This window comes from Eleutherodactylus coqui, chromosome 1, assembly GCF_035609145.1.
Source record: "Eleutherodactylus coqui strain aEleCoq1 chromosome 1, aEleCoq1.hap1, whole genome shotgun sequence".
NCBI classification, from domain to species: Eukaryota; Metazoa; Chordata; class Amphibia; order Anura; family Eleutherodactylidae; genus Eleutherodactylus; species Eleutherodactylus coqui.
In genome coordinates this window covers 43,346,613-43,372,389 of record NC_089837.1, presented here as the reverse complement: position 1 = coordinate 43,372,389, position 25,777 = coordinate 43,346,613, and the positions used below count along the sequence as shown (strand labels likewise).

General features: G+C 46.8%; 2 pseudogenes; both read left to right on the top strand.

Moving 5' to 3' along the window:
• Window positions 1-5,878, top strand: part of LOC136608771 (zinc finger protein 84-like) — a 44,525-nt pseudogene extending 38,647 nt beyond the window's left edge.
• LOC136615389 (zinc finger protein 850-like) overlaps window positions 1-25,777 on the top strand; it is a 304,670-nt pseudogene that overhangs the window by 233,863 nt on the left and 45,030 nt on the right.

The window sequence follows — 25,777 nt, the reverse complement described above, 5'->3', positions numbered from 1 at the left end:
AACCGCATGCCGTGTGAGTGCAGGGACTGGGAAGACAAAGTGCTGTAACTATGTGCACACAGGACTGCTGGGATCTCCCTGCATCGGGGGGGGGGGGGGGGGGGGGAGGCAGCTTCAGGGCAAATCCCAGCAAGACCTCTGGGGATAATATTAACCCTTTGCAATCCAATTTTGGATTCAGGGTTTCCTAGGGGGCTTTCTCTTTCTGCCATTATACAATGGCGCAGTCTGCTGGCTAGAGCCAGTACTGCAGTATGTGACTTGCCGGGGAGGCCCCCAAAACAGAGTAGCCAGTAATATACAATAAGAATACCCTGCCAGACATCTTGCCACATCGGAGCTGCACAGGCTTCAATCACAATGTCTTCAGATGTCAGACAGTGGATTGGAAAGGGTTAAGTCGCTGGGCTAGAAGGGGTTAAAGACAAATCCACAAAGTCACCAATTTCTTCTACTCCATACATAATATGGGAGCTCCGCCTTGTCACATCACATGACCATCAGCACACCGCCATGACAGTGACATCATCACAGGTCTTTCAGCCACTACTTCTCCTCAGTGCTGAGCTCCGCCCCTACTAATCACATGGTGGTGACATCATCACAGGTCCTTCAGTCATCACTTCACTGTGCTCAGCTCTTCCCCCTTAGATACTGATCACATGGTGGTGACATCATCACAGGTCCTTTAGTTATCACTTTTCCTCTGTGCTCAACTCCTCCCCCTTATATACTGATCACTCGATGGTGACATCATCACAGGTCCTTCAGCTATCACAGTGTAGCATGCCCTGGTCTCTGCTGTTGTCTCTGTTATCAGCCAGAGGATATATATATATACACATATCCAGCACACTGATATCAGAGCTCTGCGTGTGACTCCGGACGGCAGGTAAGAGACGCCGGAGGGTTTCGCCCGGTTTTCTTGTATTTTTCGGTCCCCCTTCTGTTCGCCCGGCTTCACACGGATGTATTTGCGCACAATATGATGTAGTGAATAGAACCCGCGGCTCTCCGTGTTTTCGCTCACATGCGTGTATTTTCTGCACACGTTTCGGCTGCACTGATAGAACACACCTTATGTTTCTGTGTATTTGCGCACCAACGGCCCCATAGAAGTCAGCGGGGAGGATGCGCAGCTGCGAGCGGAGATGCCTGATCCGCTGCAGAAGGAACCCATCCGGGGCTCATTAGAAGAATCCACCATTTCCATCGGAGTGTTTGTGTCCGGGGCAGAAAAAGTGCCATGAAATACGCCGATACGAGCGCAGAAGAGCCTCGTTCATAGCGCAGAAATGTCTCCCTGAGGCACGAGCAATCGCACATCCGCTGGTGTGAAGCCGGCCTTAGTGCAGCATTGCAGTGCAGCTCCCTGTCTGATGCTGATCAGCCACCATCTTGGTGTGGTTAAACCGCTCAGAGAAGGTCTTGCGGAGCGCGCAGACACGGTACATGTTTTCAGTACTGCCATAAATTACACAGTAAGCGGCGGCGCACACGGGGTGATAAATGTGACGTGTTCTCCGGTCGGACCGCCCTACTGATCTGTCATCGGGCGCGGGGAGACGCTGCTGGACGCTCGGCGGTATTGTTACCATGGCAACCGTGTAATGCCCAGCGAGTATTGATCCCAGTGATGTAGCGGGTGTCAGCGCTATGTGACAGCGGCTGCTGACGGCACGGATACTGAGTCACGGGGTACCGTTATACCACAGTGTGGGAGGTGCGTCCCGCCACCGCCATAAATGTACGGTGCAGGAAGGGGTTAAATACCAGCTGATACGGAATATCCCCCACACAACAGCATATCTGCTGGGCTCCTCCTGCTCTATAAGAGGAGGCTGACAGATCGGACGCCATGTTCATCGGGACAGATTCCCTCTACATATAATGCAGACCTGAGCTGCTGCAGAACTTCCTTTTATGCACAGAGTTTGAATACATAGTGTGTGCCGGGATCTGTAAGATGCTCGAAATAGTGAGTCCATCCCAAAAGCCATTTGTAGGTGATGGCCGTGATGCCCCCACTACCAGCCACGTGTCGGGGCATCATTGTCTGCCGGGCTTTTTCCGTAACCCCAATACAAGTGAATGGAGAGAGCTGCGTACATGTGTGGCCACCTACCTCTCCATTCAAAATTCACCTGGATGTGGTGGTCGCCTCACGAAAAGAGTGATGGACCCCTGTTCACCACATAGTTACAGGTCCCAGAGGTGGTACGCACATCTATTATACATTTGTATCACATACTGTGGATATGGCATACAAGTCCATATTGGGAATACCACTTTAAAGGGCCACTCTGGTGAAAATACATTTTTCCATCCCTGCCCCCCTCACCTGATTAACTGTCACACTCTGGGGGTCTCCTCTTATCAGGCACCCTCTTGATGCTGAGATATTTTTTACTTTCACTTTTAAATTAATCCAATGATGCATCAGCACAGAGGCTTTACCATTTCTGCCTGCTGAGGGGACAGTTCTAAGGTGTTGTCCAGTTGTGAAGTATTAATGGCCTATCAACAGGATAGGCAATCAGTAGCAAATCAGCGGTGGTCTGCTGCACAGGAGTCCTATGTGTGTTGTTTGCGCTCCTTCACTGAGCTGATTATTACAGGTTCCCTGTCAATATCCACAGCAAACATCTGCCGTCCTTGTGAACATACCCGCATACATGTGGTGACGGCTCTGAGAACCTGCGTCTCTCAATGCTCAGTGAGTGAGGTTCTGTATATCACACATGATGATGTCCCCGTATGATTTAGAGTCTCTCCTTCTCTCATAAAGGGCCGGCAGTACTAGAACCCTCCAGTTCCTCCAGTTCTCTCATGTCCTCATCCAAAATGGTCCTCATGAATGACCCACCGAGGATGGAGAAGACCAGCAATGAGATTACCAAGAGGATATTAAGCCTCACCTTAGAGATCATCTACCTGCTGACCGGAGAGGTAAGCTGTTCTGTATTTATGTTATCTTTATTGTATTATGTAACAAGTCAGACTAAGGGTGCCTGTCCAAAGGCGTGATTTCGCCAGTGGTAAGCCGCTGGCGAATCACGCCCTCTAAAGCTTTCTATAGCACTGCTATGGAAAGCGCCGGCACACTGTCCACGAGCGGAGAATCACTGCGATTCTCTGCTCGCTGTGGGCAATTTGCAGCATGCTGCGAATTGCCCCAATTCTCCGCGGTCAGCCTATCTATCAGATAGGCCTGACTGGCGGAGATTCAATGGTGGCTCCTGCTTCACAATGCCCATGGAAAGGGGGTCTTAGGGTAGAGCAAATCCATTCTAGGAAGTAATAGTAACAATCCAGTGTCCTGTATAACGGCTTCCAGACCTTCCAAGTGAGGGAGAACTAAAGAACTGAACAGCAGAAAATGTGAAGATCGGCCACCAATATGGTCAGTTCTGTATGGTGGGAACCAATGAGCTAATAGTAATGTTGTAGGAGCAATGAGAATGGGAAGTAGGCTCCTTGTAATGAGGAGGAACCAACCAACAGCCAGGAGCCAGCAGGATCACAGACTTTGATATTTGCCACGAAGTTGACATCTATATAGACATATTAAATATTGGTGTCGGGAGGAGAACACATGATCCATCTAGTCTCCCTTGTAGAGCTCTATACATTGGAATCACAATCTCTATCCTTCTTCTGATGGAGGAATACAGGGTTCAGTTCTCCACATGTCTCTCTCCATACATAGGATTATACATTAGTGAAGAAGACATCGGGTGACGCTACGACTCCTAACAGCCATCTCCATGAGTCAGAAGGATGGAGCAGGAGCCAGAGCCCCATCACAGAGGCTCCTCCTCACTTACCGATACATGAGCAGAAGATCCTAGAACTCACCGACAAGATCACTGCACTGCTGACTGGAGAGGTGACACTGCTGGGAATGCTGGGTAATTATACAGTAACAGCACTAGGAGTCTGGGTAATGACGGTATCATTGTGTGTTAGGTTCCTATAAGGTGTCAGGATGTCGCTGTCTATTTCTCCATGGAGGAGTGGGAGTATTTAGAAGGACACAAGGATCTGTATAAGGACGTCATGATGGAGAACCACCAGCCTCTTATATCACAGGGTAAGAAGAGATTTACATATGTAGTGGAGAAAACAAACAAAGCAGTGGAAACTGCTGTCAGATGAGCAATTGTTCTTTCCACAGTTGTTGAATGTGTATGGACACCTTAATGGTCCAAAGTTTTACCCGACCAATGACAGGAGACCCAGCATGAAGAACAGAGGCATGGTGGGCAGAGCTTGCCTGCAACACTTTCCCTCACCCCATTTCCCGTAGTGCTAATGGCCAGCAGCTAATAATCCCTAATGTGGCCAATTCTGACTCCCTGGCTGTGAGTGTTGTGGCACCCCTGGTGGGTTTCCATGCCATGGTACACCAGGGTGCCATGACACCTTGGTTAGAGGTCACTGCTGTCAGGCGTTGTTTGTGGATGTTGGCTCCAAACTTAAACTGTTTTATCTAGCTGGGTGATTACAGCATGGATAGTGATGGTAATGTAACACAGCTCAGAGGAACTAATCACTGGCCACATCTTCTTTATTATCACCATCCTTAGAAGTTAGGGCCCTTTTAGACACAACGAGAATCTCACGATTCCCATTTGCCCAAGCTTATGAGTTGATGATAGATGTTTTTGTACTTTTGTGATTTCAAAAACAAAATTACAAAATTCTTGTTTTTCTTACTCCTAACAGATAATTCCCCTGAGAACTCAGACGGAAACTTGATGTTATCGTGTAACTATAATGTAGAAGATGAAGATATCATGCAGCGCTCTTCAGCAGAAAACCTCATCACCCTTCATGTACAACCACAGCTTGTCAGTACAGATCTGTCATATAATCCCCCTAATCATGAGGAACCTTCTCCTGACCAATCAAAGATTGTTTCCACACCTACAACTCACAAAGGGGGTACAAAGTTCCAGTGTGGTGAATGTGGAAAACTGTTCTTAAGCAGATCAGGACTTTTTACACACAGAAGAGTGCACACAGGGGAGAAGCCGTACTCTTGTTCACACTGTGGTAAATGTTTTGCATATAGAACAACCTTTATTGCACATGAGAGAACTCACACAGGAGAGAAGCCTTTTTCATGCTCAGAATGTGGGAAACGTTTTACCCAGAAATATGATCTTGTTTTACATGAGAGAATTCACACAGGAGAGAGGCCTTATTCATGTTCAGATTGTGGGAAATGCTTCATCCGAAAACCAAATCTTATGAGGCATCAGAGAAGTCACACAGGAGAGAAGCCCTATTCATGTTCAGAATGTGGGAAGTTCTTTACGCTGAAATCGAATCTTGCTATACATCAGAGAAGTCACACAGGAGAGAAACCATATTCATGTTTAGAATGTGGGAAATGTTTCAACCGAAAATCCAATCTTATGGCACATCAGAGAAGTCACACAGGGGAGAAACCCTATACATGTTCAGAATGTGGGAAATTTTTTACGCTGAAATCGAATCTTGCTATACATCAGAGAAGTCACACAGGAGAGAAGCCATATTCATGTTCAGAATGTGGGAAATGTTTCATCCGAAAATCAATTCTTATGGCACATCAGAGAAATCACACAGGAGAGAAGCCCTATGCAAGTCATGCAGTAGAGAGGCCTTATTCATGTCCAGAATGTGGGAAATGTTTTACAAAGAAATCAACTCTTACTAGACATCAGAAAAGTCACACAGGAGAGAGGCCTTATTAATGTCCAGAATGTGGGAAATGTTTTACTACTCATGCCAATTGTAGATCTCATCAAAGAATTCACTCAAGGAAGAAACTGTTGTGATTTTCTACACGTGGTAAACATTTTACAATAAATCTATTTCATCCAAAAAATGGATTCTTGTTTTGGAATATGAAAAATGTCAAAGATTTAATATTTAAAACAGCAAATGGTTTCTTCCTATTCACTACAAAATGCCACTTTTAGGGCTTATTCACATTAATGAGAAACTTGCATGAATATGAAATCCACACTTTTGAACAGCTTCATTCACGAGCGTGTATTTTCCCCCTCCTCACAGCATAAACTAAATCTCACCATGTCCTGGTTTTAGACGTTCCCATAGGAGAAATTGCCTGTTTCAGATGGATCTTAGAAAAAAAATTGAATGTGTATTTGCGTGTGATGGGATTTTTTCCCAGTGAAGTACCGTATTTTTCGCTCTATAAGACGCACCTGATGATTAGACACACCTTGGTTTTAGAGAAGGAAAATGGGGAAAAAATTATTTTGAACTCCCCCAGACCAGGCAGCGAGGGAGGTATTACATTAGGAATAAAGAGCAGTAGTACCGCCTCGGAATAAAGTGTATACCACCAGATCAACCTGCCATTAAGGATCCAGGAAAGCTGAGTGTAAATGTAATTATCTTTCTACTTGTCACCCAGCTTTCCAGGAGCCCTGAATGCCATATTTGACTAGTTATGCATGTTGTATACATGCTTGCATAACTCTGTAGTTGGCATTCAGGATCCTGGAAGAGCTGGGTGACAATATGAGGATTCCATTAGTTGTCACCCAACTTTACAGGAGCGCTGCATGGCATGTCTCATTATGGTTATGTATGGAGTATAGATCTGTGCATAACTAGGCAGAAATGTATACAACATACAGGCAGCTCTTTCTCCCCTTCCCCCTGCTATGTAGCTGGCAGATGTGAGAGCTGTCGTTAACTACAGCTGATTGATAAGTCAGAGGGGGTGGGGGCAGCAGTTCCTCTTACTAATCAGCTGTTTTATGGGCGCTGGGCTCTGCTATGGAGCGATCATTATCACACTATCTGTGAGCTTCATAGCAGAAGCCGCCGTCCGTCCGTCCGTAAAACGGCTGAGCTCCCTGCTACTCCCCCACCCCCACCAATTAGCTGTTGGGCAGGCCGCTCTGCTCTCCTGCTGTGTTGGCTTTGTATGTCGGCTGCACATTCGCTCTATAGGACACACTGACTTTTTCCCCCCACTTTGGAGGGAAAAAAGTGCGTCTTATAGAACGGAAAATACAGTATATGTGATCCTTTCACGCAAGAAAAGATCGCAATTTTACAGAAACGATGCAATTTTTTTTAATCAAAATTTTATCATTGTGAAAATCGCCCCTGTGAGTGTAGCCTTAATCAGAGGCGTAGCTTAAAGTGCACACGTTGTTTGGCGCTCCCCCCTCCACTTCATCTGAGCCTCTGTCACTGACTTGCAATTTTGCTCCTTGCCTCCTAAACTGCGGCCTCTAAGCCAGACATAATCCCATAGAAGAGTGGCACTGCGCCACCCCTGATCACTGCGTAATAAAACACTGATTGCTTCTGACTTACTATACAGCTTTCCCAGTCTGACCTGCAGATCCCTAAACTACCTGTAGATGTCGCTCCCTTGCCATGGCCGCCTTATCTGCCCTCACTTTCTGAGTGTGGTAGCTGTGCAGAGTCTCCTTCAGGTGAGTCTTCTCGTGTAGAAGCTGAACTGTTCCCAGGAGTCCCCAAAAATCTCTTCCACTTCGTGACCATCTCCTGGTACTCAAGTTTAGACTGCTTTCATGCGACCGAGGAAATCGTGTGAGATGCGTGCGTTGTGAGATGCACAAATATGTTCTTTTGAATGGAGTCGTATATATAAGTGATGCGCTGTGGGTAAAAAAAAAAAATCACAACATGTTCTTTTTTTGGGCTTTCACTCGAACTCCTCGCCAATTGTTTTCAATGGGGCCGGAGGTGCGTGCAAGTGCGATGCGAGGTCATTCATTGAAAGCAATGGGAAACGCTTGCCTATGATTCCGTGTGGCTAAAAGCCATACTGGAGGATCGCTACTTCCCTGAAGAGATGGGAGCCGTTTTAGACACAACAACGCCTCTTGTCTGCAGGGACATTGCAGCTTTGTGCTTCACCTCTTCATAGTCTAGCATGGTCGCCTCTGTTTCCTGAGTTCAACACTTAACAGCTGATTGCTGCTCAGCGCTCCTGTCCTGTAGCCACCAGAGCCTGACACAGCACCTCCACTGACAAAAGCACGGTGTCAGGTCCGGGCGGCTGCAGGATGCGAGCGCTGAGCAGTGATCAGGTGTTCAGTGTCGGACTCAGGAAGCCAGGGGCGGCGTGGTGCTTCTCTTCTGTGCGACTATGCTGGTTTCAGGCAGGCGCTGCAGATCAGACAGCACCACTCTTCTGGTTCAATATGCCAGGATGGGCTGGGGTAGCGGTGTAGTAAGTCAGAAGGCAGTGATCAGCTGTTTAGCTCTGCTTCTGTATCGCACTGTGCTGCCAGTGCCTCTCCTGCCTTCCCTCATGATTGCACCCCGGGCAAATGGCCCCGCCTGCGAGATTACTGCAGTTTCAGAATTATTCACCCCTTCATGACAAGTGTCTTTAGTGCTTAGTAGAGCATATTTTGCTGTCAAAGATGATGCGTAGCTAGATACCGGCTTCTGACTGCGTTTCTGAGGAAACCGCCAGGCTTCACGGTAGCATTGCCGAGCCACCGCCAAGCTTCACAGTAGGCAGGGGGCTCTTTACAGCGTCTGCTTCATTCTTCCTCCCGACAGACTGTTTATCCAGAGGCCTGAAAAGTTCCAGTTGTGTTTCATCGCTCCACAGAAAAGAATCCCAAAACATCTTCAGCTTATTTATATGGTCTTGGGCATTTTGGACCCAACATTTCTTGTGCTTTTGGGTCAGTAGAGGTGAGTGTCTCTGAGTTCGTGCATGAAGACCTTCCATTTTTAGTATATGCCTTAGGCCCTAGCTACACTAGCTGAAGAAAAAAAAAGCAATACTCCCCTTACAGGCGCCGTCTGGGTCCCTCCCGCTGCTCCGCGGAGCTCCGGGCAGGCTTTCGGGCACTTGTCAGTGCCGACAAGCATCTATTGCTGGTGATGGGGATTGAAATCCCTGCCTCCAGCAAGAGATTGCTCTGATTGGCTGAGCTGAGCTTGATGAACCAATCACAGCCATTCAATGATGTCATTGAATGCCAGCGAGTGAGAACCAATCAGAGCTGGGGAAGGGGTTATCAAACCCTGTTACCAGCAATAGATGATCTGTCTGCACAGACAAGTGCCCAGAAGCCTGCTGGAGCTCAGGGGGGCGCCTGTCAGGCGAGTAATTCTTTTTTTTTTTTTTTTGCAAACGCCTGTGTGAGGGAGGCCACCTGTATAAATGTAACCCTCAGTGCCTGCTGCCACCTGTATAAATGTAACCCTCAGTGCCTGCGGCCACCACATCTTGCTGCAGATCTCATGCAGTCACTTGATAGTTTTTGCCCCCCTGCCTCCTGAGGAATCTGGTGGCAGCTGGTAATTACTAACTATTTCTGCCACATCCAGATATTGTACCAATGTTCCTCTAACTCTGAGCTTGCAGACTTCCACCTGTATCTGTAGGAATATTCACTGCCCCTACTATCTATTTGTATCGTTTGCCTTCCTTGTACCAGAAGTGCAGGAAGTCCGCAGCGCTCACTGTGGATTCAAGAGTGCAGAAAAGCAAGAAAAGAGGAATACACAGAGTTGGGTCCCATAAATCAGCAGCGTATCTCCACAACCGCACGCCGTGTGAGTGCGCCCCGCGGCGACAGGGAAGACAAAGTGCTGTAACTATGTGCACACAGGACTGCTGGGATCTCCCTACATTGGGGGGGGGGGGGGGCAGCATCAGGGAAATTCCCAGCAAGACCTTTGGGGATAATATTAAGTCACTGGGCCAGAAGGGGTTAAAGACAACAAATCCAGAAAGTCACCAATTCCTTCTACTCCATACATAACATGGGAGCGGTATTAGAAAAGACAGAAATCAGCGCCTACTCACTCAAAACAAATTTCAAAAATGTGAGATACTTTTAGCACTCACCTGGTGCTCGGCTGGACCTCCTACCTAGAAGGTCCACCGGCAACCTGTATCCTTGCAGGCTTATAGCGTTCCTGGAGTCCCGAATCCGATCTCCGGAGAGCGTCGCTGGGGTTACAGCCATGGTTAGGCTGTTTGCATATCACCTTCGTACTTAAAGAAAAAATACCCCCGCGCTCGTGGGGTCCAGGAACATTGAAGGACACACGGTCCACGTGATAAATTTAAATTCTTTATTTCTTCGGTTGCTACGCGTTTCGGTGAAGTAAACCGCCCTCTTCAGGCATACAATAAACTGACATAAACGTACATTTATACAAAATACTAAGACTCACATTAGTCCACGGACGCCGCCGGTCGGAGCCATCTCTTGCATCACGTGGGATCACACGTCATGATCACGTGTCTCATGCGTCATTCACAAATCATGTGACGCTTCTCGTTCTACTATAATCTGCCCATTCATAAAAAACGGCATTCCATTCTATTTAAAATCTCCGTTCTTGCACATATGCTATTCATTATCATATTACATTTTAACAACATTATTATAAACTTAATTATCTTTCACTATAAATAGTTTCTAAAATCTAAAATTTCTACTCTGTATGTATAATGAAATACATAAATGTTCCCTATTTTGCTATTGTGCATCCATATTATATGATAATACATTCTTATTCTACCCATAAATATATATGTTGTTCTTAAAAACCACCATCACTCTAAAATCAACACTTATCAATATTATTCTTATATATAAATATCCTAAAAATTATTATTAAATACATTATAAAAACTAACAGTGTATATATATATATATATTTTTTATATCAGATTTCCCCAATCAATATATTCCTAAAAAACTATAACAATTTTATACCCGATGGTTATATAATCATGATCCAAGTAACCCTTTACACCTATCAATTTCATCATACTACTCCTATTATTTTCAGTTCTCCAACACCTCATTAAGCCCCAATGGTTGGAGAGGCTGGAGTTCGTAGATCCAGAACATCTCCTTGCGTTTCAATTCATTCATTGATTTGCTAATTATTTGATCTAATGGAGTGATCTTTAAAGTCCCGGATTGACATTTATGTTGTTCGGCAAAATGTCTTGATACACTATGTTTATTATAGCCGCGTTTTATGTTATATTTATGATTAGCTAATCTTGCACGTATTGCGTTTTTAGTTCTCCCTATATATTTTAAACCGCAATCACATTCTAAAAGGTATATAATGTGAGTGCTATCGCAATTTAAAGGGGTTGTCTCGCGCCGAAACGGGTTTTTTTTTTTTCAATAGGCCCCCCGTTCGGCGTGAGACAAACCCAAGGGATGGGTTAAAAAAAAAAAGTTTATTACTTACCCGAATCCCTGCGCTGCGGCGACTTCTTTCTTCCTTTACCAAGATGGCCGCTGGGATCTTCACCCACGATGCACCGCGGGTCTTCTCCCATGGTGCACCGTGGGCTCTGTGCGGTCCATTGCCGATTCCAGCCTCCTGATTGGCTGGAATCGGCACACGTGACGGGGCGGAGCTACGAGGACCAGCTCTCCAGCACGAGCGGCCCCATTCACCAGGGAGAAGACCAGACTGCGCAAGCGCGTCTAATCGGGCGATTAGACGCTGAAATTAGACGGCACCATGGCGACGAGGACGCTAGCAACGGAACAGGTAAGTGTATAACTTCTGTATGGCTCATAATTAATGCACAATGTACATTACAAAGTGCATTAATATGGCCATACAGAAGTGTATAACCCCTCTTGATTTCACGAGACATCCCCTTTAATCTATTTTTGTACTGATTAGTGACATCTTTACCTTCTATAGTCAATGTGAATGTATCTCTCTTTTGCTGCATATGAATGCAACATTTACATCTAGTTTAGTTGCATTTAAAAACTCCTTTCTCTAATCTTGTCTGTGTAAGGGGAATTTCTTTGTTTTTATTTTTCAGTTCTGCTTTGGAGGGTGCAATGATATTTTGTAACGTTCTATTTTTTCTAAAAATTAATCTAGGGTCAGATTCTAAAAAAAGGTTTTAAAACAGGATCATTTAGTAAAACTGGCCAGGGTTTCTTTAAAATGCTTCTTATACTATTAGCCTGATTATTATATTTAGTTATAAAGGACGTTTTTTTATACAAATTATCTTGTTTTCCACTATTTTTTTTTTACTTTTTCCTATCAGGGATTTTTTTTATATTTTCTCTTTCTATCAAAACTCTATTCTGGGCTGCATTAATAAGTGATATAGGATAATGTTTTTCTAAAACATTATTCTTTAAAATATCTGACTGCTGGACATAATCTATTATATATAGTTATTAGAGATGAGCGAGCATACTCGGAAAAGCACTACTCGCTCGAGTAATTTGCTTTATCCGAGTATCGCTGTGCTCGTCCCTGAAGATTCGGGTGCCGGCACGGAGCGGGGAGCTGCAGGAGAGAGCGGGGAGGAACGGAGGGGAGATCTTTCTCTCCCTCTCTCCCGCCCGCTCTCCCCTGCTCCCCGCTGCGACTCACCTGTCAGCCGCAGCGGCACCCGAATCTTCAGACCCGAGCACAGCGATACTCGGATAAAGCAAATTACTCGAGCGAGTAGTGCTTTTCCGAGTACGCTCGCTCATCTCTAATAGTTATATATATATATAATAGTTCTTGTGCAATTTCTTCCAATTCTTTTGTATTGCCCATAGGGAATATTGGTCCTCCAATGTCAGGCGTGACAGCTAGTAAAATCAATGTAATTGTTGCTATCAACCTTTTTAAAATGTGTGACGGTAAAAATCTCATTATTTTCTTGATTTAATTCAAGATCTAAAAATACAAGTTTATTTTTGTCTATATTAACGGTAAATTTCAAATTTTGATCATTAAAATTAAGATTTTTTGTAAATGTCTCTAATTCTTTTATTTCTCCGTCCCAAATAATTCAAATGTCATCTATGAATCTTTCATGTAAAATTATCCTAGTATCTAAAAACCTACTCTCCTCGAATGCCCCGACATGTAAATTTGCATAAGTTGGGGCGAATTCACAACCCATTGCCGTCCCCCGTTTTTGATTAAAATATCTATTATCATAGGTAAAATAATTATTCTCTAAAATGAATAAAATGGATTCTGTTATAAATTTTGCTTGAGCTGCGGGCATTAATGGATCTGTATCTAAATACCTTCAAACTGCTTGAATGCCTTTATCATGCGGAATGCACATGACTTGTGAATGACGCATGAGACACGTGATCATGACGTGTGATCCCACGTGATGCAAGAGATGGCTCCGACCGGCGGCGTCCGTGGACTAATGTGAGTCATAGTATTTTGTATACATGTACGTTTATGTCAGTTTATTGTATGCCTGAAGAGGGCGGTTTACTCCGCCGAAACGCGTAGCAACCGCAGAAATAAATAATTTTAATTTATCTCGTGGACCGTGTGTCCTTTACTGTTCCTGCACCCCACGAGCGCGGGGGTATTTTTTCTTTAAGTACGAAGATGGGAGCGGTATTAGTGTATCTTGACACCACCAGGCACTGCTGGTGGAGTCAAGATTGCCGGGGGGGTGGGCCCACTGAACGTGATTGGCTGCACGGCTGCTAGCCATGTAGGTCCTGGAAGGACACTAAAGGATTGCAACAGCGGAGCGCAAAACGGGGGGAGTCAACATAATGGAGCCCCAAGCCGGCAGCAGACAGCACAAAGGTGTTAGGATGGCTAGTGGGTGCGCAGCACAGACCAGCCGCCCACCCGCCTGGATCGGCAGCGAAGCGCATCCTGCGGCCGCAGAAATTGGGACCGGAGAGTGAGGGAGCTGACATTATGGAGCCCTGAGGTGGCAGTCCGCACAGAGGTGACAGGCGGATGCCGAGACACATCGGACAGACGGCGGTCGGCTGCCCCGGCGGTGTAGCACATGCACAGCCTGCTGGTGCAGAAAGAATAGGGGGCGGTGAGTGGGGGTGCAACGGGCGTCCGGGAGCAAAGAGCCGGCAAGCACGGCACGGACCTGACAGCCACAATCCCTGCGGCTTCTGTGTGTGTATTGATTAGTGCACGGGCTGCAGGATCAGCCTGAAGGTTACTTCCTTCGGAGCCTTACATTATTAGATGTTAATGCAGGCCAAAAATGGCAACATCAACATCTAATCATTAGTGCCACTGCAGCCCAGGCACTAATCAATGCACACTGTGCAGTTAGGACTTTCCTGTCTTGAGCCAATCGGGAGCTAGGGATGTGAGAGGGGCATTCTCCCTGTCAAACCCCTAGCTTCTGGTGGCGTCAAGATACACTAATACCCATGGGAGCTCCGCCCCGTCACATCACATGACCATCAGCACACCGCCATGACAGTGACATCATCACAGGTCCTTCAGCCATCACTTCTCGCATATTACATTTTTCCACCAGACTTCTGCTCTGTTCAGCAATTCCAGCAACCTGATTGGTTGTTTGAGTTGGCTGATTCACCACCCCTTTACTGCCCCCTTTTCAGATGTGCACGAGGATAGAGGTTACAGAACTGGGCACGAGAAGCAGGTGCTGAGCCGTCAGTGGCAGTCACCGGAGCGCGATCATTGCATAAACATGACAGATGCCAGTGTGGTACAAGGACTTATAAGCTATTGTTTCTCTGTTACCAGCCCAAAAGGCTGAAGCATATTAAACATATAGGGCTCATGTCCACGGGCAAAATGAGATTTAAAATCCGCAGCGGATCTCCCGCGCGCGGATCCGCACCCCATAGGGATGCATTGACCACCCGCGGGTAGATAAATACCCGCGGATCGTCAATAAAAGCGATTTTAAAAAAAATGGAGCATGAAAAAATCTGGACCATGCTCCATTTTCATGCGGGTCTCCCGCGGGGACGGCTCCCGCGGGCTTCTATTGAAGCCTATTGAAGCCGTCCGGATCCGCGGGAGACCTAAAATAGGAATTTAAATCATTTACTCACCCGCAGCGGGCCGCGAAGCTCTGCTCTTCCTCACGGCCGCATCTCCCTTGCTTCGGCTCGGCGGATGTGCCCGGCGCATGCGCGCGGCACGTCGACGACGTGCCGGCGACGTGCCGCCGGCATCAGGAATTCATCCGCCGGCCGAAAATGAAGATCCGGCCGTGAGGAAGAGCAGAGCTTCGCCGGCCGCTACGGATAGGTAAATGCTTTTAAATTCCTATTTTCAGCGCTCATGTCCGCGGGGCAGGAGGGACCCGCTGCAGATTCTACATGTAGAATCTGCAGCGGATCTGATTTTCCCCGTGGACATGAGGCCATATTGTTCGGTTAGTATTTAAGAATCCGTTGTGATGTCACAAGTCAGTCTGGATTTCAGAACCTTTATGTCTCCCAGACTCATTAACCCTTTCCAATCCAATTTGTATCCTGGTTTTCCTAGGGGGCTTACTCTTTTTCTGCTGTTATACAACAGCGCTATCTGCTGGCTAAAGCCAGTACTGCATGAGGTGACACGTTGGATAGGCTCCGACAGCAGAGAGGCTGGCAATATACAGTAAGAGAACCCCGACAGATGTCTTCCAACATCGGAGCTGTACAGCCTTAAATCATAATGTCTTTAGACATCAGACAGTGGATTGGAAAGGGTTAATGTCGACATTGAATAAATCTTCATTTCCTATGTCCCTGGTATCGTGTTGGATTTCGGCTTCTACAACATCAGCACACCACCGCACACTACACCTGGGCTCCTCTCCAGCTTATCAAAGCTTCCGATCGCGCTTCGGCGACTCCCCCAGTGAAGGAGCGGTGAATCAGCCAATCCAAACAACCAATCAGGTTGCTGGAATTGCTGAATGGGGCAGAAGTGGCATGGGAATAGTTAATATGCCTTCTCAGTGCTAAACTCCGCCCCTACTGATCACATGGTAGTGACATCATCACAGGTCCTTCAGTCACCACTTCTCCTCACTGCTGAGCTCCGCCCCTTATATACTGATCACATGACAGTGACATCATCACAGGTCCTATTACAGAGTAGCAGGTCCTGGTCCTTGCTGTACTCTCTGTTATCAGCCAGAGGATATATATCTACATATCCAGCGCACTGATATCAGCTACATTATATTGCAGTATCAGACCCCTGTGTGTGACTCCGGCCGGCAGGTAAGAGACGCCGGAGGGTTTCGCACGGTTTTCTTGTATTTTTCGGTCCCCCTTCTGTTCGGCCGGCTTCACACGGATGTATTTGCGCACAATATGCAGTGAACAGAATAGATTTTGTGTGAGCCCCCATAATAATAATATTGTTTATTTGTATAGCGCCATCTAATTCCGCAGTGCTTAGAAGTCCATAGAAGTCAGCGGGGAGGATGCGCAGCTGCGGGCGGAGATGCCTGATCTGCTGCAGAAGGAACCCATCCGGGGCTCATTAGATGAATCCACCATTTCCATCGGAGTGTTTGTGTCCCGGCCAGAAAAAGTGCCGTGAAATACGCCGATACGAGCGCAGAAGAGCCTCATTCATAGCGCAGATATGTCTCCCTGAGGCACGAGCAATCGCACATCCGCTGGTGTGAAGCCGGCCTTAGTACAGCATTGCAGTGCAGCCCCCTGTCTGATGCTCATCAGCCACCATCTTGGTGTGGTTAAACCGCTCAGAGAAGGTCTTGCGGAGCGCACAGACACGGTACATGTTTTCAGTACTGCCATAAATTACACAGTAAGAGGCGGCGCACACGGGGTGATAAATGTGACGTGTTCTCCGGTCGGACCGCCCTACTGATCTGTCATCGGGCGCGGGGAGACGCTGCTGGACGCTCGGCGGTATAGTTACCAAGGCAACCGTGTAATGCCAGCGAGTATTGATCCCAGTGATGTAGCGGGGTGTCAGCGCTATGTGACAGTGGCTGCTGACGGCACGGACACTGAGCCGCGGCGTACCGTTATACCACCGTGTGGGAGGTGCGTCCCGCCAGCACCATAAATGTACAGTGTAGGAAGGGGTTAAATACCAGCTGATACAGAATATCCCCCACACAACAATATATCTGCTGGGCTCCTCCTGCTCTATAAGAGGAGGCTGATAGATCGGACGGCATGTTCATCCGGACGGGTTCTCTTTACATATAATGCATACCACAGCTGCTGTAGAACCTCTTTTAATGCACAGAGTTTGAATACATAGTGTGCCGGGATCTGTGAGATGCCAGATATAGCAAGTCCATCCCAAAAGCCATTTGCAGGTGACGGCCGTGATGCCCCCAGTATCAGCCACGTGTCGGGGCGTCATTGTCTGCTGGGCTTTTTCCATAACCCCTATACAAGTGAATGGAGAGAGCTGCTTACACGTGTGGCCACCTACCTCTCCATTCAAAATCCACCTGGATGTGGTGGCCGCGTCACCAAAAGAGTGGAGGACCCCCCAGTCTCCACATAGTTACAGGTCCCAGAGGTGGTAAGCACATCTATTATACATTTGTAGCACATACTGTGGATATGGCATACAAGTCCATGTTGGGAATACCACTTTAAAGGGCCACTCTGGTGAAAATACATTTTTCCATCCCTGCCCCCCTTACCTGATTGATTGCTACACTCTGGGGGTCTCCTCTGTGTACTGCAGCCCCCTGTCTAATTCTTATCAGGTACCATCTTGATGCTGTTTTTATTTTTACTTTCACTTTTAAATTAATCCAATGATACGTCAGCACAGAGGCTTTACCATTTCTGCCTGCTGAGGGGACAGTTCTAAGGTGTTGTCCAGTTGTGAAGTATTAATGGCCTATCAACAGGATAGCAAGTAGCAAATCAGCAGTGGTCTGCTGGACAGGAGTCCTATATGTGTTGTTTGCGCTCATTCACTGAGCTAATTACTATAGGTTCCATGTCAATATCTACTGCAAACATCTGCCGTCTGTGTGAACATACCCGTATATATGTGGTGACGGCTCTGAGAACCTGCGTCTCTCAATGCTCAGTAAGTGAGGTTCTGTATATCACACATGATGATGTCCCCGTATGATTTAGAGTCTCTCCTTCTCTCATAAAGGGCCGGCAGTACTAGAACCCTCCAGTTCTCTCATATCCTCATCCAAAATGGTCCTCATGAATGACCCACCGAGGATGGAGAAGAACAGCAATGAGATTACCAAGAGGATATTAAGCTTCACCTTAGAGATCATCTACCTGCTGACCGGAGAGGTAAACATCTCTGTATTTCTATCATCTTTATTGTATTATGTAACAAGTCAGACTAAGGGAAGAGAAAATCCATTCTAGGAAGTAATAGGAACAATCCAGTGTCCTGTATAACGGCTTCCAGACCTTCCAAGTGAGGGAGAGCTAAAGAACTGAACAGCAGAAAATGTGAAGATCGGCCCCCAATATGGTCAGTTCTGTATGGTGGGAACCAATGAGCTAATAGTAATGTTGTAGGAGCAATGAGAATGGGAGGTAGGCATCTTGTAATGCCAAGAAAAGAGCAGCCAGGAGCCAGCGGGATCACAGACTGATAGTTGACATCTATATAGACACATTAAATACTGGTGTCGGGAGGAGAACACATGGTCCATCTAGTCTCCCATGTAGAGCCTTATATACAGTGGGATCCCAATCCCTCACTTTCTACTGAGGGAGGAATACTGGGTTCAGCCCTCTACGTGTCTCTCTCCATACACAGGATTACACAATGGTGAAGAACACATTGGGTGACGGTACGACTCCCAACAGCCATCTCCATGAGTCAGGAGGATGGAGCAGGAGCCAGAGCCCCATTACAGAGGCTCCTCCTCACTTACCGATACATAAGCAGAAGATCCTAGAACTCACCCACAAGATCACTGAGCTGCTGACTGGAGAGGTGACACTGCTGGGAATGCTGGGTAATTATACAGTAACAGCACTAGAGGAGTCTGGGTAATGACGGTATCATTGTGTTGTCAGATTCCTATAAGGTGTCAGGATGTCGCTGTCTATTTCCCCATGGAGGAGTGGAAGTATTTAGAAGGACACAAGGATCTGTACAAGGACATCATGATGGAGAACCACCAGCCTCCGATATCACAGGGTAAGAAGAGATTTACATATGTAGTGGAGAAAACAAAAAAATAAATATATATTTGTCATATTAGATGCAGTTTTTATCCGAAGAAATGCTCTGAACGGTTTGTGTCTAAGGGGGCTTTTACACAGAACAATTATTATTAACCCTTTCCAATCCACTGTCTGACGTCTGAAGACATTCTGATTGAAGGCTGTACAGCTCCGATGTCAGAAGACGTCCAGCAGGGTATTCTTACTGTATATTACTGGCCGCTCTGTTGTCGGGGGCTCTCCAGCATACTGCACATACTGCAGTACTGGCTCTAGCCAGCAGACAGCACCATTGTATAAGGCAGAAAGAGAGAGCCCCCTAGGAAACCCTAAATCTAAAATTGGATTGCAAAGGGTTAAGTTTATAGCTGGATTGTGTGAAACTGAACAATCATCATTCAGTGAAACCGCTGACAGTGAATGAACTACGAATGACAGTTAATCGTTCGTTGTTCACTTTATGCAGGTATGAAAAGCAAACCATGGCCGGCCCGTGTAATCAGACAATCGTTCATCTATGAAAGGCTCCTTGTCTGCTGTGAATGGTGTGTGGAGGGGTGTGTGTGTGTGGAGGGGTGCGAAAGCGATCCCCAACCTGCTCCTCCTCCATGCACTAAGTGATTATCGCTTCTGTGTGGAAGAGCAGGAACCATAATCTCTGGGGTGACTTTCGGGCACTTTAATGGACAACAATCATACTACGGGCCCCCCATACACATTAGACTTTAGTTGCCTGAAATCTGCTGGTAACGATGGGTTTGGCAGCCGGACAAGTCTCTAATGTGTCCGGTGGGGGGGGGGGAGGTCAACCTTACTTTGACAGATGATGTTGAGGAAAAGATTAATCCAGTATGTTAACTTTCATAGCCCGGTCCTCCTGTTCCCGGGAGATAAGGTGAAATTGTATGTGGTGGTACTGGTGGAAACGGCTGTCAGAGGAGCAATTATTCTTTCATTTGTTGAATGTGTATGGGCACCTTAATGGTCCAAAGTTTTACCTGACCAATGACAGGAGACCTGGGAAGGAGAACAGAGGCATGGTGGGCAGAGCTTGCCTGCAACACTTTCCCTCACCCCACTTCCTGCAGTGCTAATGGCCAGCAGCTAATAATCCATAATGTGGCCAATTCTCACTCCCTGGCTGTGAGTGTTGTGGCATCCCTGGTGGGTTTCCATGCCATGGTACTCCAGGGTGCCATGACACCTTGGTTAGAGGTCACTGCTGTCAGGCGTTGTTTGTGGATGTTGGCTCCAAACGTAAACTGTTTTATCTAGCTGAATGATTACAGCATGGATAGTGATGGTAATGTAACACAGCTCTGAGGAACTAATCACTGGCCACATTTACTTTATTATCACCATCCTTAGATGTTAGGGCCCTTTTAGACACAACGAGAATCTCACGATTCCCCTTTGCCCAAACTTATGAGTTGATGATAGATGTTTTTGTACTTTTGTGATTTGAAAAGCATAATCACCTACTTTTTTAAAATTCTCCCTCCTAACAGATAATCCCCCTGAAAACTCGGAAGGAAACTTGATGTTATCGTGTAATTATAAAGTAGAAGATGAAGATATCATGCAGCGCTCCTCAACAGAAAACCTCATCACCCTTCATGTACATCCACAGCTTGTCAGTACAGATCTGTCATATAATCCCCCTAATCATGAGGAACCTTCTCCTGACCAATCACAGATTGTTACCTCACCTATAACTCACAAAGAGGGTAAAAAGTTTCAGTGTGGTGAATGTGGAAAACCGTTTTTAAGAAGATTAGATCTTTTTATACACACAAGAGTACACACAGGAGTGAAGCCGTACTCTTGTTCACACTGTGGGAAATGTTTTGCACAGAAATATCATCTTGTTATACATGAGAGAATTCACACAGGAGAGAAACCATATTCATGTTCAGATTGTGAGAAATGTTTCATCCGAAAGTCAAGTCTTACAATGCATCAGAGAACTCACACAGGAGAGAAGCTCTATTCATGTTCAGAATGTGGGAATTTTTTTACGCTGAAATCAAATCTTGCTATACATCAGAGAAGTCACACAGGACTGAAGCGAATGTGGGAAATGCTTTACTCAAAAATCTGATCTTGTTATACATCAGAGAATTCACACAGGAGAGAAGCCATATTCATGTTTAGAATGTGGGAAATGTTTCATACAAAAATCAAATCTTATGACGCATCAGAGAAGTCACACCCGGGAGAAGCCCTATACATGTTCAGAATGTGGGACATGTTTTACCCAGAAATATGATCTTGTGATACATGAGAGAATTCACACAGGAGAGAAGCCATATTCATGTTCAGATTGTGGGAAATGTTTTATCCGAAAATCGAATCTTAAAAGGCATCAGAGAACTCACACAGGAGAGAAGCTCTATTCATGTTCAGAATGTGGGAAATGTTTTATGCTGAAAGCGAATCTTGCTATACATCAGACAAGGCACACAGGACTGAAACGATTTTCATGTTCAGAATGTAGGAAATGCTTTACTCAGAAATCTGATCTTGTTATACATCAGAGAATTCACACAGGTGAGAAGCCTTATTCATGTTTAGAATGTGGGAAATGTTTCACCCGAAAATCAAATCTTATGACGCATCAGAGAAGTCACACAGGGGAGAAGCCCTATACATGTTCAGAATGTGGGAAATGTTTTACTCAGAAATATGACCTTGTGATACATGAGAGAATTCACACAGGAGAGAAACCCTATACATGTTCAGAATGTGGGAAATGTTTTACCCAGAAATCTGATCTTGTTATACATCAGAGAATTCACACCGGAGAGAAGCCATATTCATGTTTAGAATGTGGGAAATGTTTCATCCGAAAATCAAATCTTATGATGCATCAGAGAAGTCACACAGGGGATAGACCATATTCATGTACAGAATGTGGGAAATGCTTTACAAAGACATCAACTACCAGAGAAACCGAAGTGGAAGCCCTGCAAACTGTAAGTGTTACTTATGCAGGGGTAATATGCTCAGGGGGACTTATAGCGATATATGGGGGGTCTCCCTTATGTGCATGCATGTATCATTGCAGGACAGGGAGTCCACCAAGTCCAAACAGGACCCTAAGAAAAGACACAGGAAATGCGCCCTGTGTCTTAAAAAACTGGATGAGGTGTACAAAAAGCCACTATGCCCTGAATGTACCTCCAAGATCCTCACGGACGAGCAGTCTGCGTTCAGGGAAGACATAAGATCCCTGGTTAGGGAGGAGGTTCGGGCATCAATCTCCAGTCTCCCCCCAGCTCAGCGGGAGAGAAGGGCCGCCAAAAGGTCTAGCCACATACCGCTAACCAGCTCAGACTCTGAACAATCCCTGGGCGACCTTTCAGAAGGTGAATTGTTCGACCGTCCCCCTGACTCTAAGGATGAGAACAAAAAGTACTACTTCTGATAGGGAGATCTGGATGACCTGATTAAAGCAGTCAGGGATACCATGAAAGTCGAGGATGTGGTCGAGCCAAGGTCCGTGCAGGACGATATGTTTGGAGGGCTCAGACCGGGGAACCGCATCGTCTTCCCGGTAAATGACACCCTGAAAAAGGTGATCGCGGACGAGTGGGATTGCGCGGACAAACACCTCTACCTACCCCACGAGTATAAAGAGAGGCTCCGTTTCGCGGAGGAAGATGTGCGCTTCTACGAGGATGTTTCCAAAGTGGACCCACAGGTGGCCATGATGGCCAAGAAGACAGTCCTCCCATTTGAAGACTCGTCACATCCTAAAGACCCTATGGATAACAGGGTGGACGCCTTAATGAAGCGAGCCTGGCAAACAATGTCTTATACGCTGGAGTCCAACATCGCAGCGACTTCTGTGGCCAGATCAATGTTCCTCTGGCTAGGTGAGCTGGATGACCAGATCAAACAGAGGGCCCCTAGAGAGGCATTACAGGAGTGCATACCCCTGCTGAGATCGGCAACAGGTTTCCTGGCAGATGCATCTGCCGAATCTATGAGGCTGGCAGCCAGGAGCGCCACATTGTCTAACATGGCCAAGAGGGCGGTCTGGCTGAAAACATGGAAGGCTGATACGGCATCCAAGGGAAGGCTGTGCAACATTCCCTTTCATGACCAACGCATCTTCGGTGCGGTCTTGGAGGAGATCCTCAAGAAGGCTACCGACAAGACCCACAGCTTTCCGGACCATACGAGGACCGGACTTCCCCACAGACGACAGCCATCCTTCAGGCCCTACCGGGGTAAAGGAAAGACAGGGCGCTGGTCCTACCCCAAAGGAGGCAGGGGTAAGACAGAAACAACTTCTACCTCCATAGAAGATTACCGGGTGGGGGGTAGACTACAAAATTTTTCCCAGGAATGGCAGGAGATTACAGACAACCCATGGGTCCTGCAGCTCATAGCCCAGGGGTACAGAATAGAATTCTTCACCCGGCCCCCTAATAACTTCAGAGTCACCCCCACGCAATCCCCTGCTCTGCAGGATATCTTTAAAAATGAAATTTCCAATTTGCTACAAATAGGGGCAGTAGTCCGGGTCCCCACGGTAGAGCAGGGCTTGGGTTTTTACTCGCCCCTCTTCCTTATTAAAAAAACAAACGGCAGCTACCGAATGATCCTTAATTTGAAGGGCCTGAACAAATACATTACCTATAAGAGGTTTAAAATGGAAACCGTCAGGTCAGCAGTAACTCTAATTGGAAAAGGGGACTTTATGAGTACCGTCGATCTAAATGACGCGTACTATCACGTCCCAATCCTGCCGGAACATCACAAGTACCTGTAATTTGCTATCAGGATAGGAAGCCGTGTATGTCACTTCCAGTTTCAGTGTCTACCTTTTGGCATTTCAACGACACCCAGAATATTCTCCAAAATAGTGGCAGAGATGGTGGCGCATCTCCATGTAGCAGGCATAAACATCATCCCCTACCTGGACGATTTCCTGGTAGTAGGATCCTCGCCAAAGACCCTCGAAGAGGATACCAGCCAAGTCATCTCCCTATTTCAGAGGCTCGGGTGGATAGTAAAGTTCCCTAAATCTAGTCTTTCCCCCGAGACACGCAAAACCTTCCTGGGGGTGCGGATAAACTCTGTGTCGCAGACCTTATCCTTGCCTCCACCCAGGCAGGAAAGCCTTAGACAGGCAGCACAAAGATGCGGCCAGAAGAAACGAATAACAATTAGGGACGCGATGAGACTCCTGGGCCTTATGACTTCATGTATCAGCATTATTCCTTGGGCCCAGGCACACTCAAGAACGCTCCAGAGGGCCATCCTGGGCAACTGGGATGGGGCAATGACCTCCCTGGACATCAGGATGCCCATGTCATCATCAGTCACACGGTCCCTTTGCTGGTGGCAGTCAACACGCAACCTAGAAGCAGAGTCCCCGTGGATGGCAGAGCCCTTTATTTGCGTAGTCACTAACGCAAGCCAATCTGGCTGGGGAGCGCAAGTAGGGCAGCGAATGGGGTCCAGCGTTGCGAAGCCAGACCTCAAATTTCAGAGAACTTAGGGCCATCTGGGAGGCACTTCACAGAGCTCAGGACATCCTAAAGAAGAAACATGTTAAGATCTTCTCTGATAATATGACCGCCGTTTCCCTTATTCGCCACCAGGGAGGCACCAGGAATTTCCACCTACTGAAATTAACAGCCGGGATCTTCCGATGGGCCGAGGCCACGGTACAGTCCCTGATGGCGGTCCACCTCAAAGGGTCCCAGAACCTAACAGCCGACTTTCTCAGTCGAAGACGCCTAGACCCCGGGGAATGGTCCCTGAATCAAGAGGAATTTCAACTCATTACAGACACTTGGGGCAGACCACAGGTGGACCTATTCGCGAACAGCCAAAACTCAAAATGTTCCGTCTCTTTTTCTCTAGAACCAAGGGACAGGGCCGAGGGGATAGACGCCTTTTCTCAGAGTTGGGACTTTAGTCTGGCCTATGCCTTTCCCCCCATACCCCTGATCCCGAGAGTCTTGCAGAAGGTCCAGCAAAGCCACGTGACCCTTTTCCTAATCGCCCCATACTGGGAAAAACGGGCATGGTTTCCCGTATTCCTAAAACTCGCCATCGCGGAGCCAATCCGTCTTCCAACCAGGAAGGATCTCCTAGCGCAGGGCCCAGTGTTGTGCCCCAATTTAGAGAGACTGAACCTCGCAGTGTGGTTATTGAGGAACAGACGCTACTGAGACAAGGTCTGTCCTCCAGAGTTATTGCGACTCTACGCCAGTCTCGCAAACCAGTTACATCAGCTATTTATAACAAAATATGGAAAAAGTTCTCCTCCTGGAGGGGGCTGGAAGTCTCCAATCTTGACACCTCGGTGGCGGAGATCTTGGACTTCCTCTAGGAGGGTCTAGATAAAAACCTAAGACCAGGGACCCTAAAAGTACAGGTATCGGTGCTCTCGGCCATTCCAAACCAACCCTTAGCAGATCATAGACTGATCCGCAGGTTCATGAAGGCGGCAGAAAGAATGAGGCCAGTTTGCCGCAGTATGTTCCCCCCCCCCCCGGGACCTAAACCTAGTTCTCCAGAATCTCTGTAAAAACCCCTTCGAGCCCATTGATCAGATATCAATTAGGTGGCTCACTTTAAAAACTGTATTTCTGGTAGTAATCACAACAGCGAGGCGCTTAAGCGAGCTCCAGGCCCTGTCTTGTAAAACACCATATCTACTAGTCCAGGATGATATGGTCATACTAAAAACGGACCCCTTCTTTCTACCAAAGGTAGCCTCGAAATTCCACAGACAGCAGGAAATTATCCTCCCATCTTTCTGTCAGGATCTCAAAAATGATAGGGAAAGAGAGTACCATAGCCTGGACGTAAGG